Here is a 13,329-nt window from a genome sequence, read left to right as displayed (position 1 = left end):
AATGATTCTGCTGTGACAGTATTTGAACATGTCTCCTGGTGAACATGGAAGAGTTTTTCTAGGCAAAGTTTTATAAACCTAGGAGTAGGATTGCCAGCCCATAGGATAAAGGAATGTTCAATTTTATGAGATAATGACAATATCTTTCCGAAGTGGTTGTATAAGTTTATACTTTTGCCAATAGAATTGTCAAATATCTTACTTTGAATATATGCCCCCATCCTGCACCGCCCCCCGACCGCAGTTGCCATTTTACTGTTCAGAAGCTTACCTTCAAGCTTTAGGTAATATCTGTTGTCTTTCCAACTGGCTTAAGATTGACTCCTTATTTTTACTACTGCAGTTTTTGCTATGGTATATCCTGGTTTGGATGTTTTTTAGACATTGGGCCATCTGTATCTGTGGATTTATGTATTTTATCAATTCTGGAATATTCTGTTATTGCCTCTTCTAGTATTGCTCTTTCTTCATTCTCTCCTGGGCTTTGAAGAGAAGATTGTTAGATCTTTTTTTTTTCTTAGCCTCTATGTTTCTTTCATCTCTCTTTCATATTATACATTTTGGTTTTCTGTGCTGCATTTAGTTTATTCATATTTGTCTCCAGTTCACTTACTCTCTCCTCAGCTGTGCTAAAATATTAACCTACCCATTGAGTTTTTCATATCTACAATAATATTTTTAATTTCTAAAAGTTTTATTGATTAATTTTCAAATCTGCCTGGCCCCTTACCACTTGCTTATTTTGTGACTCTATCTTTATTTCTTTAGTTGTTTTTTTGTTCACACATAAGTTTTTTATCCTTATTTTTTAACTATTAACTTCAATATCTGGAGTCCTTGAGGAGATCTAAATCTATTGTTTTGATTGGTTCTTGCTCATGGTGATTAGTGATTTTTTTTTTTAATTGTGAGCTCATATTTGTTTTGCCTTAGTCTGTGAGAATTCCCTTGGGCCTAAATTGGGAATTCTTTCCCCCAGAAAGGGTTGGCATTTGCTTCTTCTTCAGAGCCAGGAGGTACTATCATCGTTAGACCACTTTAGTCTCTTGGAGGAATGTTGGGTTAATGAGAAAGTCTGAAGTTCAGCTCCTCTGTTTCAGCTAGCCCAAGGATTAGTCTCTAGTTAATAGTAATAGCTGAACTTGCTTTCAACATAGCTCACTCCCTCGTCTCATTTGGTACTTACACAGTACACATTTGATAGAGATGGATGGATATTTCTCTTAGTTCCAGCAAACATAGCAGCTCTTTCAAACAGTATGTTTTATTCATGATCTGCTTGGTTTTTAGCAGGAGGGCTTTTTAGAAAATTTGGTTTACTATTCCATGGAAACTGTCATTCTGTCTTCAACCTGCTCAAATCTGGCTTTCTTCTCCATCATTTCAGTAAGACTACACTTGTCAAAGTTATCAGTGTTTTCCAGATTGCTGCATCAAAGATCATCCTTCATTTCTCTCCATCTCTTGGTTGCACTTGAATGACAATGTTAACATTTCTTAACACAGCCTGTTGAATAGCTGGGCTTTGAATTGCTTGATTTTATGAGATGCATCTTTTGTATTAGAGTGAATAAGAAGATCGCCAAGCAGGTCTTCAATGGTGGCCTACTCTGGGGGCTAATCCTACTCAGAATCACTGTAGCATGCAGTTCAGGAATTCAAAGAAAAAATACAGTACTAACAATAAACCAAGAGAAACACATGCTTTAATGAAAAGCCACTACACTCATACACAATTTATTTCTCCCCTTAGCTAATCCAATCATTTGACAATCTCCCCTCAGAAGTAAGGGGCCAGAGATGTTGCTTCCTCATTGCTTCTGGTAAATGTTCAGAAATTTATAAAAGTATTGTGCACCTATTTGATACCAGCTGATATTAGAGATGATGCTAATCATTTAAGTGTTTTCAAGTCACTTGACTTTATCAGCACTGTGATGTCACAGAGGCCCTTCTGGACTTAAAAACAACAACAACAACAAAAAACCATTGCTGTAGAGTCTATTTCGACTCATAGCAACCCTAAAGGACAGAGTGGAGTTGCCCCATAGGGTTTCCAAGGAGTACCTGGTGGATTCTAACTGCCAACCTTTGGTTAGCAGCCATAGCTCTTAACCACAATGCACCAGGGTTCCCCTTCTGCACTTAGGGCCCTATTAATTAATAATGACTGAAACCACCCTGATGAAACTCTATGATTGTTAGAGAAGACAAGCTATTCAAGTAAATACTGTTGTTGCTGTTGTTAGGTGCCGTCTAGTCAGTTCTGGCTCATAGTGACCCTATGCACAACAGAATGAAACACTGCCAGGTCCTGCACCATCCTTACAATCGTTGTTATGCTTGAGTTCATGGCTGCAGCCACTGTGTCAATCCACCTTGTTGAGGGCCTTCCTCTTTTCCGCTGACCCTGTACTCTGCCAAGCATGAGGTCCTTCTCCAGGGACTGATCCCTCCTGACAACATGTCCAAAGCATGGAAGACGCAGTCTCGCCGTCCTTGCCTCTAAGGAGCATTCTGGCCGCACTTCTTCCAAGACAGATTTGTTCATTCTTTTGGCAGTACATGATATATTCAATATTCTGCACCAACACCACAATTCAAAGGCATCAAATTCTTCTTCAGTCTTTCTTATTCATTGTCCAGCTTTCACATGCATATGATGCGATTGAAAATACCATGGCTTGGGTCAGGCGCACCTTAGTATCCAGGGTGACATCTTTGCTCTTCAACACTTTAAAGAGGTCCTTTGCAGCAGATTTGCCCAATGCAATGAATGCATCTTTTGATTTCTTGACTGCTGCTTCCATGGGTATTGATTCTGGATCCAAGTAAAATGAAATCCTTCACAACTGCAATCTTTTCTCCGTTTATTAGGATGTTGCTCATTGGTCCACTAGTGAGGATTTTTGTTTTCTTTATGTTGAGGTGTAATCCATACTGAAGGCTGTGGTCTTTGATCTTCATTAGTAAGTGCTTCAAGTCCTCTTCACTTTGAGCAAGCAAGGTTGTGTCATCTGCATAACACAGGTTGTTAATGAGTCTTCCTCCAATCCTGATGCCCTGTTCTTCTTCATATAGTTCAGCTTCTTGTATTATTTGTTTAGCATACAGATTAAATAGGTATGCTGAAAGAATACAACCCTGACGCACACCTTTCCTGAATTGAAACGAATCAGTATTCTCTTGTTCTGTCCGAAAAACTGCCTCTTGATCTATGTAAAGGTTCCTCATGAGTACAATTAAGTGTTCTGGAATTCCCATTCTTCGCAGTGTTATCCATAGTTTGTTATGATCCACACAGTCAAATGCCTTTGCATAGTCAATAAAACACAGGTAAACATACTTCTGGTATTCTCTGCTTTCAGCCAGGATCCATCTGACATCAGCAATGATATCCCTGGTTCCAAGTCCTCTTCTGAAACCGGCCTGAATTTCTGGCAGTTCTCTGTTGATATACCGCTGCAGTCATTTTTGAATGATCTTCCGCAGAATTTTGCTTGCATGTGATATTAATGATATTGTTCTATAATTTCCACATTCGGTTGGATCACCTTTCTTGGGAATAGGCGTAAGTATGGATCTGTTCCAATCAGTTGGCCAGGAAGCTGTCTTCCATATTTCTTGGCATAGACGAGTGAGCATTTCCAGCGCTGCACCTGTTTGTTGAAACATCTCAATTGATATTCCATCAGTTCCTGGAGCCTTGTTTTTCGCCAATGCCTTCAGAGCAGCTTGGGCTTCTTCCTTCAGTACCATCAGTTCCTGGTCATATACCACCTCTTGAAATGGTTGAATATCAACTAATTCTTTTTGGTATAATGACTCTGTATTTCTTCCATCTTCTTTTGATGCTTCCTGCATCATTTAATATTTTCCCCATGGAATCCTTCACTAGTGCAACTCAAGGCTTGAATTTTTTCTTCAGTTCTTTCAGCTTGAGAAATGCTGAGAGTGTTCTTCCCTTTTGGTTTTCCATCTCCAGCTCGTTGCACATGTCATTATAATACTTTATTTTGTCTTCTCGAGAGGCCGTTTGTAATCTTCTGTTCAGTTCTTTTACTTCCTGAATTCTTCCTTTTGCTTTAGCTGCTCGATGCTCAAGAGCAAGTTTCAGAGTCTCCTCTGACATCCACTTTGGTCTTTTCTTTCTTTCCTGTCTTTTCAGTGGCCTCTTGCTTTCCTTATGGATGATGTCCTTGATGTCATTCCACAACTCGTCTGGTCTTTGGTCACGAGTGTTCAATGCATCAAATCTATTCTTGAGATGGTCTCTAAATTCAGGTGGGATATTCTCAAGGTCATATTTTGGCTCTCGTGGACTTGCTCTGATTTTCTTCAGTTTCAGCTTGGGCTTACATATGAGCAATTGATGGTTTGTTCCACTGTTGGCCCCTGGCCTTGTTCTGACTGATGATATTGAGCTTTTCCATCGTCTCTTTCCACAGATGTAGTCAATTTGATTTCTGTGTGTTCCATCTGGCGAGGTCCATGTGTAGAGTCACCGTTTATGTTGGTGAAAGAACGTATTTGCAATGAAGAAGTCGTTGGTCTTGCAAAATTCTGTCATTTGATCTCCGGCATTGTTTCTAGCACCAAGGCCATATTTTCCAACTACTGATCCTTCTTCTTTGTTCCAACTTTCGCATTCCAATCACCAGTAGTTATCAATGCATCTTGATTGCATGTTCAATCAACTTCAGACTGCAGCAGCTGATAAAAATCTTCTATTTCTTCATCTTTGGCCCTAGTGGTTGGTGCATAAATTTGAGTAATAGTCGTATTAACTCGTCTTCCTTGTAGGGGTCTGGATGTTATCCTATCACTGACAGCGTTGTACTTCAGGATACATCTTGAAACGTTCTATTTGAAGATGAATGCAGCACCATTCCTCTTCAAGTTGTCATTCATTCCCAGCGTAGTAGACTATATGATTGTCTGATTCAAAATGGCCAATAGCAGTCCATTTCAGCTCACTAATGCCTAGGATATTGATGTTTATGCATTCCATTTCATTTTTGACGATTTCCAATTTTCCTAGATTCATACTTCCTACATTCTATGTTCCGATTATTGACGGGTGTTTGCAGCTGTTTCTTCTCATTTTGAGTCATGCCACACCAGCAAATGAAGGTCCTGAAAGCTTTACTCCATCCACATCATTAAGGTCTACTCTACTTTGACTCTACTTTCAAGCTGGGGGGCTCATCTTCCAGCACTGTGTCAGACAATGTTCTGCTGCTATTCATAAGGTTTTCACTGGCTAATGCTTTTCAGAAGTAGACTGTGGATCCTTCTTCCTCGTCTGTCTTAGTCTGGAAGCTCAGCTGAAACCTGTCCTCCATGGGTGACCCTGCTGGTATCTGAATATTGGTGGCATAGCTTCCAGCATCACAGCAACACACAAGCCCCACAGTACGGCAAACTTACAGACATGTGGGGGAAGTAAATACTACCAAAGACTACTTGTAGACAGATCAGAATTCAGAATGAAAGTTTAGTTGTCCCGTAAGTCCCCTAAGTCAGGATAGAGGCAAATTTTGATACTAGATTATGTCTTTGGCTGATTGTTTGTATAAAAGGCAGGGAATTCACATGTTTGGGTAACTCTTAAATTTTGGTGCTATTTACCAGATTTATTTAAGTGGGCTATATTGCTTTTTTATATTTCATAAGTGAAATTTGAGGTAATATTAAATTCCAAGCCTCATTATTTTATATATTGATTAATCAAATTCTCAGATGTTAGTCTTGTGTACCTACTATATATTTGGAATTCACTAGGGCCTGAAGATACAAATGTGAACAAGAATACCTAAAATATTTAGTCTTCCTTGTTGATCCAAATTTATTTCATAATACAAATTGAAAAGAATTAAATATCCTATTTCTTATGAACCAATATTCAATTCGAATATTCACTACAAAGAAACTTTTTGGAGCTCGGATGCATTAGTGCAAATTATTTGATTCAGCTTGGGTAAAAATTGGTAGCATTGATGATTAAGATTTTTAGGGAGGAATAAAACTTTAAGCAATCAGTGATAGAAAAAAGAATATTATAATCATGACATGTACAGAAGTGGTGAAACCTAAAACATCTCGTGTGTAGTAGAGAAGGCTACTTTTGTTTGCTCTATCACTTAAATTCATCATATTGATTTTTTATATTAGCTGTCACTTCCTTTGAACTAACAGAACTGAGAGATTTTTACACAGATAATTAGCTGATTGTTCATGGCAAAGATGGGTAATGTTACATTAAAAAAAATTATTCTACCATGTTAAGTAGATGTTTTATAGTCAGAAAAACAGAAATTTATTAAAATCAGTGTTGTGCTCAAGTATACTTCTATAAGTGATATAGCATTGCCATTTATGTTTTTGAATTTAAGATTGTGATACAGAATAAAAACCAGTGTAGGAAATCCATTGTCTTCTTCTTGCCGAAAGCAAACAATGGGTAACCTAAAATATGCTGTAGAACATTTAATTTTAAAAGAAAACTCTTATTTGTGATCATAATTTTACATTTAATCTTCCTGCATCTAAAAGATGAGATTCTTTGAGGCTAGGCCCAAGTCAGGTTTTGGTGGTTGTGTGTGTGTGTGTGTGTTTGTGTGTGTGTGTATAGGGCTGGGTAGAGTGAAAATACAAAGACGTGTGTTTTAAAAATCTCTTTAAAAGAATGTTCAGAGACATGCCTAATTATTTATTACATTTTATTATATAAGCAGTATAGAATCTAATTATTCCAATGTTGTGTTTGAGACTTGGGTTCTCACCAATGAAAAGAAATCACCTATGTGTGAGTTAACACCGATGGGAATGAACCACCTTACCTGATATAGAGAGTGAAGGAGATATCTTTCTCCACAGTTTCTTTCCCCTAGCTCCTTGTGGGGATTGTGAGGGCTACCACTGTTTTTAGACCTTATCTGAACTGTAGGTGAGCCATCTCTAGTTGAGCTAATTTCACTTATCCACACGCCCCTTTGATATGACAATGTAGGTATTGCAGTGGTGGTTCAGTGGTAGAATCCTTGACTTCCATCCAAGAGACCTAGTTTAGTCCCCAGCCAATCGGCCCCGTACACAGCCACCACATCTCTGTCAGCAGAGGCTTGAGTGTTGCTGAGATGCTGAACAGGTTTCAGCAGAACTTTCAGACTAAGACAGACTAGGAAAAAATTTCTCGTGATTTACTTCCAAATATCAGTCAATAAAAACCCTATGGATCACGATGGCCCGATCTGCAACTGATCATGGGGATGGCGCAGGGCCAGGCAGCATTTTATTCCTTTGTGCCTGGGATCACCATAAGTCAGGGGTCAATCTGATGGCAGCTAACAATAACAATCAAATACTGACAGAAAGATAAGCAGAGATTAAGGAGTAGAGTTTTGCGAGCATTTATTTTCCAGTTTGCCTGGTACATAAGCACCTTTTGTTGTATAGGGGGAAGGGAGATGTCAAGGACAGCCACATTGTAGTGTTCTTTTGGTGTATTAGAAATTGGAATCAGGGATCATAGCAGAGGCCTTCGAGTGGGCAACCTTACAAGGAGAGAATCTTATCTTTCTAAGGAGCAAGAGTGATGCTGATGTAAAAGACATGCTTCAAAAACTGAGATTGTCTGGACAGGGTTCTTAATTTTCACATTAAAACAATACATATATAATTTGTTTTACATAGATGTTTTAGTTAATATGTATTAAAATATTTTTTAATTGACATATATATTTGAGTTAATTAAAACTCTTTCCAGTACCTTTTCTGAACAGTGCTTCTTGGAATATAGGTAGGATGGGGTGGACAGAATATGTTCAGATACTTTGGACCAAATGTTCCAGAGGGGATAGTACTAAAATTATTAAACTGGGCTCTTATAAAATGAAGTGATTAATTTTTTTGTGAGGCACTGGCCTAGGCATATTTGGGGATTCAAAATGTCCTTTGGGAGTTTGCTCCAGTCCAGTTGAGGAAATTCATGCCCATGCTAACCGTAATGCAGGGGACTGTGCACGGTGTGCTGTAAGAAAATACAAAATACCAGAAGAAATGGAGACATTTTTATCAAAGATGTAGCATTTTAGTTTGGCCTTGAAAAGGAGAGTAGGATTTCAACAGGCTGAAATAGAAAAGAGGCATTCCAAACCAGAAATGTAGGTAATACAGACTGGATCCTAGAAATAAGTAGAAAGAATAAATAGTATGTGTGGCTGCAGTAGCAGATAGATGGGAGGCATGGTAAGAGATAGGACAAGACAGTAGGTTAGAAACAGGCCACAGAGGACTTTGAATGTCGTGCTAAGGTGTCTTTCCCTCATTCTACTGTAAGAGTCATTGAAAATTTTGGGGTCATTGAATTTACATGATCAATTTGCATTTTAGAAGATAATTGATGGAAGTGGTGGTTCAGTTCTACAAATCTGTATTGAGTACTTTTAACGTGCTCAGAAATACAAATATGAGTAAAACACTGATATCCTCATAGAACTCAGTCTATTACTGATATCCTCATAGAACTCAGTCTATTATGAAAAAGAAAAAAAAGATTGAAGAGGGATGAGATTGAAGGCAGAGAGATCCATTAATAGACTTCTATAATGGATTGACACAATAGCTGCCACAATGGGTTCAAATTTACCAATGATCTTGTCTTGAATTTGGTGCAGAACTGGGCAGAGTACCATTCTATTATGCACAAGGTTGCCATGAGTTGGAGCTGACTGCATGGGAACTAACAACAACATAATTATCTCTAGGGAGATTATAAAACAGTAAACTAGGAGAGTAGCGAGGGAAATGTGAAGTATGGGACAGAATTAAGAGACATATGAGAGACATTATCAACAGGACTTGAAAGCTGAGTAGAAGTTGCAGGTAAGGTGGATGGTGGCCTCAAAAATTAGTCTGAAGTTTCTGACTACGTAACCAGGAGGATAGTGCTGAACACAGAAGATCAGAACACAGGAAGTGAGCTTGGGGATGGGATGGAGGGCAGATAATGAGTTCTGTTTTGGATCTGTTGAGTTTAAAGTGCCAATATCATATCTATGAGGACAAGTACAAAAGGAATTTAGAAAGGCAGGTCTAAGAGTTAGAAGAAAAGTGGGAACTATAAGATTTTAAGTTTGGAAGATGCTGACAGAAAAGGCAGTTGGAATTGTGTCAGTAGTTGAGATCTCCTGATAGAATTAAAAAAAGAAAAGACCAGTTGCCATTGAGTTGACTCCAGCTTATGGTGACCCTAGGTGTGTCAGAGTAGAATTGTGCTTCACAGGGTTTTCAATGGCTAATTTTTTGGAAGTAGATCACCAGGTTTGTTTTCCAGGGTATCTCTGGGTGGACTTGAACCTACAGTCTTTTGGTTAGCAGCCAAGCACATTAACTGTTTGTACCACTCAGGAACTCCTGATGGAATAGTGTAGAGGAAAAAAAAAAAAAAAAGGGCTAGAAAAATATGATTCGTTAGTAAATTTTGGGAGAGTTGGTTAGGTAAGTAAGAGGAGACTTAGGCTGCTGCAAGAAAACTTAAAAGAGAATGTTAATAATGAGTTTGATTAGCAATGCCAAATGTTGTGTAGAGGTCAAGTAGAATGAAGGGTAAGGACAGCTCAGGGATTTTTTAAATTAGAAAGTTATTGGCTACCTCTGGAGACCAGTTTTAGTAAAGGAGTGGGTTCAGTGGTTTCATTAGATTGCAGTGGAATAAGGAGTGTGAGATGGAGTGATAGGCAAAGAGATTTTTCTTCACCCATTTAATCCATAAATATTTATTGGGCATTTCCCTCTCATTTAAGAAGCAAAGGGAAGGGAGAGATGGAATAGTTACTTGAAGGCGAAATCAGGGTCAAAGGAAGATTATTTTTTTGATGGGAAAGATGAGCCTGTAGCAGAGGGAAAAGAGGCAGTGGAGAGGGTGAGACAGGGTAAAAGATGAACGAGAAATAATAGAACCAAGTTCCTAAGAGCTGGGATTGTACTTATAAGCACAGGTGGAGAGGTTTACTTTGGTTTACAGTGTGTTCAGACCTTTAGGGAAAGGGGGGTGATGAGATAGGACTGTATCTTTAGAGCTTTCAGTTTTAATCCACACTAAAAATCAGCTTTCTTTGTGGCTTGCTATTGTTTGTGATAATGCTTGTGAAATGGCATAATAACAGTATTTTTCTTCAGGGTGGATCTTCACATTTTTCAGGTGAACAGAGCCCTCTAGACACCATTTGAAATATTATTTGGAGCTGCAGTGTTATTAAGACTCCTCCTAGTCATTTAAGACAATATTGCAAAATAGCGCTGAGTGTAATTTCCAGCAGTGTGGTCACACAGAAAAAGTCTCTCAAGCAGTAATTTACTTGCTATGTAGATCATAATGGCCATTCTCTGGAAATGATTCCTGTTGGATTCAGTTGTTGATCATGTGAAATAATAGCAGTGTCAGGCTCTGAATGGGTAATGATGTACATATTTAATGTTTTTGAGAGCTTAAGGAATTATCTATGTTTTTATTCATAAAAATGTGAGAGTGTTTGGTGGGTATAATAGTCTTGCAGAGAAGGGCAACTAAACAAAATAGCCTCCCTTTGTTTATATTTTGATGCCAAAGAGACTATTTCCCCCTGCGTGAGCTGCAGAAAATGTTTACAGGAAACCAGTACAGACAGTCTCATGTTGGGATACAGGAAGCTGGGTTTATTGTAAAGAATATTCTCACTTTGATTCAATTTATATTGAAACTGCTTTTGCTACTAAGGTATTGTTTAATAAAGATTCATTTTAGGATGATTCACCAAACAGCAGGGAAATGGATTTCTGAGAGGGTTTAGAGAGACTGAGGAGAGATCAGAGTTGACAAGCAAACTTAACCTTGCTTTAATGCATTATGAAAACTGCGTACTAAAATGAAGGGGTAGAGCCGAGAGGGAATATTATGTTCATTAGTGATGCGGACTGGCTTGACATTCACAAGTCCTAAATGAGAACTGTCTACACATCAGCAAGAATAAAATGAAGACAAGAACGCTCTAAAAATTCTTCATTGTGACAGAGTTTCCAAACAAGGAGTGAAATTTGAAACAAAGAATTTCTTTCTGACTATTTGGAAAAAAATCTATGCTTTTGAACAATTTAGTTGAATTATATGGTCTCATCGAAAGGACTGACCTACTTCTCCCCTTCTCTTTAAATGGCTGTTTTTATTGCTTAGTTTTTGCTACATCGTCAAAAATCTTGTATATTTCTCATTGGACATGAATTAATAATGCTTTACCTGCAACACAAAGAACTATTAAAGTGATAAAAACACAGTGAGTATATTTCAGCTCTCCAGTAAAAAACAAAAATCCCCTCCCCTGCCTCCCTACTAGACAATTAAAATGCTGAAAAATGCACAGGCTTTCTGCAAAGAGGGCCACATTAAGGCTCTATTAAACAAATAAGTTAATTAAACCTTGACATTCTAAAGGAATTCTGAAAAGTTCTAATTAATTTTTAAACAATATTGAAATAATGATTTGGTATCTCACAGTCTGTTAAAAATATTGCAACCCAATCAATCCCACAACACAGCATGCCACAAAAAGCTGCTGATTTTTTAATGCTTAGAAACACAGTTCATTGGTCTGGATAGCGATCACTATAGCTGGGGAAAAAAAGTCAACTAATGTTTTATAGAAGTGACCAGAAATTTTAATGGCTTATTGACTCTCGAAGTATTTACTTTGTTTCTTCCTTGATAGTATGTTAAGGCATAGAAACTAATGTATTCTACTGCAAAAAATTTTTTTGTTGTTGTTGTCAAAGCCAATGTTTACCGAGGTTGTTGGACTGACTGTTTTGATTGGAGAGATTTGTCAATTCAATAAAATAGTGTTGGATTTTTTTTTTTCCCATGGAATTCTCTAATTATGCCCCAATCCTACACTGACTTGACTGCATAATGTAAATAAAACCACTTCTTAATCACTGTTAAGGATCCATCTAATTTCTTCACTGATTGTTGTTGCTGCCGCTCTTGCTGATCTATGCTGTTGGTATGAGTGCTGGGTGTTTGAATGGAGTGGTGCCCTTGGACAAGGATTACAAGAGAGGTAGTGAGGAAAAGCAGACAGGATGCTCATTCTGGCCAGACTCCAGGCCTGAACTCAAAGCCAGCGATCTTTCTAAGATGTATGTCTGCCCTGGAGACTATCCTACTTAATTGGCTTCTTTGGCTCCTCTTCATCTGCAGCAGAGTTCTCACGACCTGTGTGAGATTCCCTTCAGTGCTTGTTAAAAAGGCAGATCTAAGGGCTTGATTCCAACCTATCGAATCAGATTCTCTGGGGCTAGAGTTTGGAAATTTGCATTTTTAACAAAATTCGGGACTTCATACTAAAATCTGAGAACCTGACCTACAGGAAAAAAGTTTCTTCTTGTTCTCAGTTTCTTGGCATAGCCAAGAAAGCCCTCCCTGAAGTGTTGTCTCTTATCTCTCACCATCCTAGCCACAGTAGTTATCAGTGCGAAAACACATGCATTTCTCCACTTTATCCTTTACAGTCTTTGTAGTACGTGGCTTTGCCTAGAATAGTAGTCCTGGTGGTGCAGTGGTTAAGGTGTTCATCTTTCTAACCGAAAGGTAGGTGGTTCAAACTCACCAGCTGCTCTCTGAGACAAAGATGTGGCAATCTGCTTCTGTAAAGATTTATAGCCTTGGAAACCCTATGGGGCAGTTCTGCTCTGTCCTATAGCATCGCTACGAGTCAGAATCGACTCTATGGTAGTGGGAGTTTTGAGTGGTGGGGGTGGGGTTTTGCCCAGAATCACTTATCTGACAAACTCCTATTGGTCCTTTTATATCAGAGAGCACTGCAAGATAGTAAGCTCCATCTGTTTTCATGCATTCATCCTTAGTGCCTAGCACAGTGCCTGGCACATAGTAAGTGTTCAATAAATATTCTTTGAATGAATCAATACTCAGATATCATGTCCTTCCCTTGCCCCAGAAAGATGTAATTACTTTCTCCTTTGTCTTTTTTTTGGACATAGTTTTAACATGAAGTTAATTCACGACAGTATCCAGGTCTACTGAGCCTGGAACCTGTTCCTTCGTTTGTAAGAAGATGTTTTCTAACTAGAACCACTCACTTTAGAGTAGGTTGAATAATTTAGGCTGTAGCATGCATTCATTCAGTACATGGACTTTATGGGCCACACAGAAGCAGGGGTGGATTAACCAGTGAGCAAGGTATGCACGGGCTTGTGTTTTCTTACTAATCTCTAGTGTATAATTTCACATGGTTTTAACCACATATTTGATGTGGTGGGAAACAGGTAAAATTG

The sequence above is a fragment of the Loxodonta africana genome, chromosome 3 (assembly GCF_030014295.1).
Source record: "Loxodonta africana isolate mLoxAfr1 chromosome 3, mLoxAfr1.hap2, whole genome shotgun sequence".
NCBI classification, from domain to species: Eukaryota; Metazoa; Chordata; class Mammalia; order Proboscidea; family Elephantidae; genus Loxodonta; species Loxodonta africana.
This window is presented reverse-complemented; position numbering follows the sequence as displayed.